Source organism: Saimiri boliviensis, chromosome 4 (assembly GCF_048565385.1).
Source record: "Saimiri boliviensis isolate mSaiBol1 chromosome 4, mSaiBol1.pri, whole genome shotgun sequence".
Lineage (NCBI taxonomy): Eukaryota > Metazoa > Chordata > Mammalia > Primates > Cebidae > Saimiri > Saimiri boliviensis.
Window position 1 is genome coordinate 93,838,747 of NC_133452.1, and position 6,758 is coordinate 93,845,504.

The window sequence follows — 6,758 nt, forward strand, 5'->3', positions numbered from 1 at the left end:
CTTGTTTTAAAAAAGTAAATAGCTGTTAAAAATGCTTGTTTTATAAATGTAACTGAGAGCATTACTAAGAGTGGACAATAAAATGTATAGCTGATCACAAGCTTTATGTTTTAGGGTAACAGCCCCAGTTACAACTTGTTTGGATGCCTGCAAGTATACATTGATTGGCAGCTGGTTGGAATGTGAAAGGGAAATGAAAGTTAATTTAATCAGAAAATCATCTTGCTTATACTTTCAAATTAAACAATATTTGAGCAGGTTGAGTTCTTGGGATTGATTAGGAATTAGAGCAAATAAATAGAAAATTTCTCAGACAATTAAGATTTAATTAGGCCTTTCATCACCCCGCTACACTGATGTGCTTGTCCTTATTAACGTTGCCCTCCTTCTGCCCTCTATGCCTCATCACAGTTTTAATAAATATGTGCCTCTTCCCAACCTCAAACTCGTTGCTACAGTGGTCTCAAAATTCTCATAGGCAGGCATTGGTTGGGTCAATGTCCTCAGGTTGGAATGAAGTATTCCTCTTTCTCTGGGTGCCCATTCTGATTATGGAAGTCCCTGCAGGTTTTTTTGTTTTTAATCTGCTTTAAAATCTGCTTCTTTCTGAGATGGCTTGTGGGTACCTGCATGTCTTTCTTCCTCAACCACATTGCTTACCCCGCTACAAAAATTTTTTTCTGCCTTTTCTTTTTCTTGCACCATAATTCCAACAAATAATTAAACTCTTCTCTCATGTTGGGGCACTGGCAAAGGATGATTCTGAAGCTATTTGCTTAATATACATCTCCAAAACTGAGATTCTTTTCTTTGGTGCAGATAGTTTTAGGCACAGATGGGAGCCTGTCTGGCTACCTTCTGTATTTTGTCTTCCTGATTTAACACCCACTTCTTGAATGGTGGCAGAGACCCTTGTTGTCTGTGGATTATAAACCTGTGTCATGTCATGCTATTTTTCTACTAGTCAGTGGAGAAATAACAGAATATTTTTTTTCTTTAAATAGAGGAATAAATACACATGAACAAGGAGGAAGTAAGGTGCTATAGAGAACACTGCCTTAGATTTATTAATCATCTTCCCATGTAACATTACATTAAGGCTCAGAAACCCAATACTCCCCAATGTGACATTTTGACATGCTGAACCCAAGAAGTCTCAAGGTCTTTCTGAAGAACCACCTTCACCATTTCTCCCAAGGAAGCTGAAGTTATGTTTTATTTTTTTAATCTGCCTAAGATCAGATCCACTAAGGAAAATAATTATATTTTATTTCCTCTCCCAGTTAGTTTACTGTCTACTGCAGAAAAGAAGACCAAGATGTGACCACACCTCATCAGAACTTTTTACAAGTATAATAATAACTGTCTTTAAGGACTTTTTAAATTTCAAAGAAAACTATTTTCAATTTAATCTCTGTTCTCTGGTCTAATCATTCTCCCTAGCAATTATTTATTGCCCTTCAACAGAATTCCTCTTCTCCCTCCCTTAACTTGCCTTACCAGGATAGATGCCTTCATTGTTTCTCTAACCTCCAAATGGTATATAAATTTCTGTAACTTATTGGGAAGTTAAGTGTTTATTCTCAATGTTCCTGTGTACACACGTCAAGTAAATTTGTGTGCTTTTTCTCCCATTAATCAATCTACTTTATCCCAGCAATTTTTCAGCAAACCTTTAGGGAGGCAATGCCCATGGCTTCCATAGTTTATATAATGAAATTTTATTCAAGGATTAAGCCAGATGCCTCTCCTGTCTCCTCTCTTTAGAGTATGTCTTTGGAAACAAAACAATCCCAATGAAAGATCCAACCTTTTGTAATAGCTTGATGGGTTCCTGTTGCCTCCTGCATACATAGAGCCAATTCAGAGAAAGCAGTATTGCAGTCAAGAAATAGTTTAATAAACTCAGAGCTAGCCAAATGGAAAGACAGGAGGCTATTACTCAAGTTATCCATCCCAAGAAGTCAGAGGCTAAGGCTTTTATGGATAACTTGACAGGCAAGTGGCTAGAGAATGGGTGCTCCTGACTGGTTGGGGATAAAATCATAGGGGTGTGGAAAATGGCCCTGATGTATTGAGTCAGCCTCTGGGTGAGGGCCACAGGACCAAATGAGTCTTGAGTTTTTTGTCCAGATGGAGTCAATTGTTCCCCAGAATGCAGAAGTCTGAAAAAATACCTCAAAAATTAATCTCAGATTCTACAATGGTAATTTTATCAACATAAACAATTGGGAAGCTACAAATAATTGTGATCTCCCACGCAGTAAGCAGTTATAGAAAGGTAAGCTATGCCTACATCTTAGAAGAATCCAGGCCTTTTCCATAATCCTAGTCTTGCGGATTTCAATAAGTCTTACAAAAATTGTTTCAGAACAAGGAAGGGGTCAGTTTCAGGGAGAAACTATTATTGTTCTTGCTTCAAAGTTAAACTGTAAACTGAATTCCTTCCATGGTTAGCTTGGCCTACTCCTAGGAATGAGTGAGGACAGTCAGCCTCTGAGGCTAGAAGCAAGATGAAATCAGCCATGCTAGACTTCTCTCACTGTCATAATATTTGCAAAGGTGGTTTTATTTCTACTTCTTGTATTTGCTGGTCTCTTGATAATTTCTTTCATTCTCAGCCGAATTATTAAGCTAAAGTAATTTAAATTCAGTAAATCCTATCTCTTTAGTAGCAAAAAAAAAAAAAAAAAAGATTGTGGAGGGAGTTTAAATGAGCTAGCTAAATATTTCATGGATGGTGATTATGAGTGCTTTTCAATGCTAAATTACTCTGGAGAGTCTTGGTGGATTTCAGTTATCCACTATGTTTTGGTTACTGCCTGAATACTCTCTTATATTGAGTTTAGTTAAAAAATAAAATAAAACAGAAAGACAAGCTATGCATACATCTTAGAACTCAGGTCTATCTCATAATCCTACCCATTAAAATGGCCAAAATACAAAACACAGACACCACCAAATACTGTTGAAGATGTGAAGCAACAAGAACTCATGCACTGCTGCAATCATACTCCTTAGTGTTACCCAAATAATTTTAAAATTTATGCTCACACAAATACTGGCACACAAATGTTTAGAGCAACTTTATTCATAATTGCCAAAATTTGAAAGCAATCAGGATCCCTTTTTATCAGTGAATGGATAAACTATGGTACATTCATACAATGTAATAGTACACAATAGTAGTACATAGTGATGAAAAGAAATGTTATAACAGAAAGTCATGGAAGAACATTAACTACATACTGGTAAGAAAAAAGCCAGTCTGAAAAGGGTGCATTCTGCATGATTCCAACTACATGACATTTTGAAAAAGGCAAAACTATAGAGGTAATAATAAGATCAGTGGTTGCCAAGGTAGCAAGGAGAAGGGAAGGATAAACAGGCAGAGCATAGGGGATTTTTAAGGCAATGAAACTCTTCTACATGATACTGTAATAGTGGAAATACGACAGTATGCATTTATCAAAACCCATAGAACTGTGCAACATAAAAGAGTAAACTGTAATGTAAACTATAAACTTTAGTTAATAATGTATTCACATTAGTTCCTCATTTGTAGCAAATGTATCTCACTAATGTAAGATGTTAATAATAGGGATAACTGTAAGCAGTGGAAAAGGCAATATGTAGTTACTCTCTACACTTGCTGTTCAATTATTCTGTAAACCTCACACTATAAGACACACAGCCTATTAATTTTTAAAAAACAAGAGAAAAAGAGGAAAATAAAAAATCAGAGTAATATTGCCTATTGCCTCATCTCATTGTGAAAAAGCATCTTTCAACAGTGAAAACTCAAGTGATAGAAATAGGCTCATTAGCCTGATTACAAAAGTACACTTTAAATTATAGTATAATGACTAGTACAAAGTTTTTAAGGAAGAGGAAAAAAATAAAAAGGAGAAACCATTAATTTTATCATGGTTTACATTAGGAAGTCTTTAGAACAACTATAGATCAAATACATACATACGCTATATATGTGTGTGTATACATATGCTATATAATATATATAATGTGCTAACATAACATACACTTTATATTTTATGCATACAAAAATATATAAAGTGATCACAAAGCCAATCCATAGTATAAATATACTTATTTTTAAAAATATTAGATTAATCAAACACATATGCATATGTCTGTGCATACATACAAACATACGTACACTACACAAAGAAATGAACCATATTAGGAAAAGATCATAAGCATAATCCAAACCAAAAATTTGACATAAATCCTATTTCTTATATTATATAATGTAAACGGACTTACTTCCTTGACTAAAAATTGAACCACAAAACAAAAGTCAATTATTTCTATAAATAAAGGTCACCGTCTAAGCAATGTGATTCTTAAAGTTTGAGAATAAAAGAAAAGGCAAGTAGACGCCAAGCAAATGCATTCTGAAGGAAAGCAGAGGCTGCAATCTTAATACCGCAGCAGGTGGAATAGCAAATTCAGACCTGCATGAAAATAACAATGTGGTTGGAATTCTCCATCATATAAAAAGATTTGTGGTAATTAAGATAGAAGATTTAGGCACAAATATAAACAACCAGAGTAATTTAATATAATATATAACCAAGACCCAGATACATGCATATGTAAAAGATTAATTCATAACAGAGCTGCCCCTGAAGTTTATTGGGGGAATGACTGACTCTTCAATAAATTTTTCTGAGAAATTCTGCTATCTACTCCGGAATAATAAATACCTCTTTCAAAAGGAAAAAATGCTCAAGCATAAAACGCAAATCTATAAACTTTGTAAAGAAACTGTAAACGATTATACATATAAAATTAGAGCAGGAAGATGTGTTATTTTTTACAAGTGAGAAGAGCTTAAGACATTAAAAATAATTCATAAATTTAAATACATTAAAATGTAGGATCTACTTATCAAAAAGTGAGTATAAAAACATGCCACCAACTGAAAGACATTTGAAAAAAATATACCTGTTAAAGCCTTGAAGTCCAGAATAAAACTAAACTTTATAAATGATTGGAAAATGAATAAGCTTTATTTTTCTGAAATGAAGTAAAGATTTCTATAGCACTTCACATGAAAGACAAATGTATAGCCAATAAACATGTTAAAAGATGATAACTTTATAAGTGACTAAAGAAATGTATAGTAAGGTCAAAGTAATATAGTCTTCTACACTCTTTATTTTGATGAAAATTTAAGTCTGACATTGATTTTGGGGACGGATGTTTTTTAAAATGATGTTTTATTCATGACTGATAAGTTCAGTTTTCTTGAACATTCTGTTCTTCTTTCTGTGTTCAATACTTAATTTAAAAAATTTAGAACCAGTCTATAATCCTGTGTTAAAATAAAATCTATGATGTAAAACTGTGGAACTGAAAATACTTGCATATTGCATATCTCAGAAGCTGTGATAAGTAAAACATTTTGCTGTATTTGTGATTTTTAAATCCCCATTGAATAGCTTTCAATTTGAGTTTATCAAACTCTATGTATTAGAGTCTACATTTTCATATAGGCAAAGAAACCACATGGAGATGGGGCGATGTTGGTCAAAGAGTAAAATGTTTCAGTCAGACAGGATGGATAAATTCTGGTGATACTATTACAGAATATTCAGGAGACCTGAGAGACCAATGGGTGAAACAGGAGGATTTTATTAAAGTGGCCACCAGCTCAGCAGATTCACATCCCAAGCACCTAACAGAGACCATGCTTGACTTTTTATACATCCGGGATGTTGTAGCAGCTAATAGGTTTACAGAAACCAGAAGAAAGTAAATTAAGTTATGTCTTGTGATCTATGTTACATTTGAAAATAGCATATCTCTGGGATACATTTAAAGTAGGATCTCTTTCTTAAATTTATGGGTGGGTCACATCATCTAAGCCCTGGATCAGATGTTTTCTTCTTCTTGAAGCCTTCCCATACTGTTTAAAGTTGCAAAAGCCCTCTCCCATTGCTTCTCTTTTTCTGTTTGTTTGTTTGTTTTCTCACAGTATGGATCAATTTCTAATATGTTTCTATTTATTTTTCTATTTCATGCATTCTCTCCACAACCACCCCACTGCAACGTAAGCTTCATAGGGCTAATTTTTTTTTTATCTTTTGTTGTGTTTATATCTGTTTTTAATAGTTTTTCTTGAATGCTTCAAAGACTACCTTTTCTAGAAAGTGCTTGATATGTGTTTGTTTAATAAATATACAATCAGTTTAAGGAGATTCAAGAAGTTCCTCAATGATCTATTCTGGCAGCCCATGGAGTGATTGGTCTCTTGACTTCATGTATAGAAAAGGGGGAAGGAAAGGCAACTTACTCAATAAAAATTAATTTAAAAATCAACTTTTTACCAGGCACGGTGGCTCAAGCCTGTAACCCCAGCACTTTGGGAGGCTGAGGCGGGTGGATCATGAGGTCAAGAGATCGAGACCATCCTGGTCAACATGGTGAAACCCCATCTCTACTAAAGATACAAAAAATTAGCTGGGCATGGTGGCACGTGCCTGTAATCCCAGCTACTCAGGAGGCTGAGGCAGGAGAATTGCCTGAACCCAGGAGGCGGAGGTTGCAGTGAGCCGAGATTGTGCCATTGCACTCCAGCCTGGGTAACGAGTGAAACTCTGTCTCAAAAAAAAAAAAAAAAAAAATCAACTTTTTAAATAGGAAGATGTAGGGTACATGATTTTTTTACACATTTTCTGATGCTGGCAGTCTGCTTGGGGACTTACAGGATTCAGAGAGTTATTTCTGTTGCA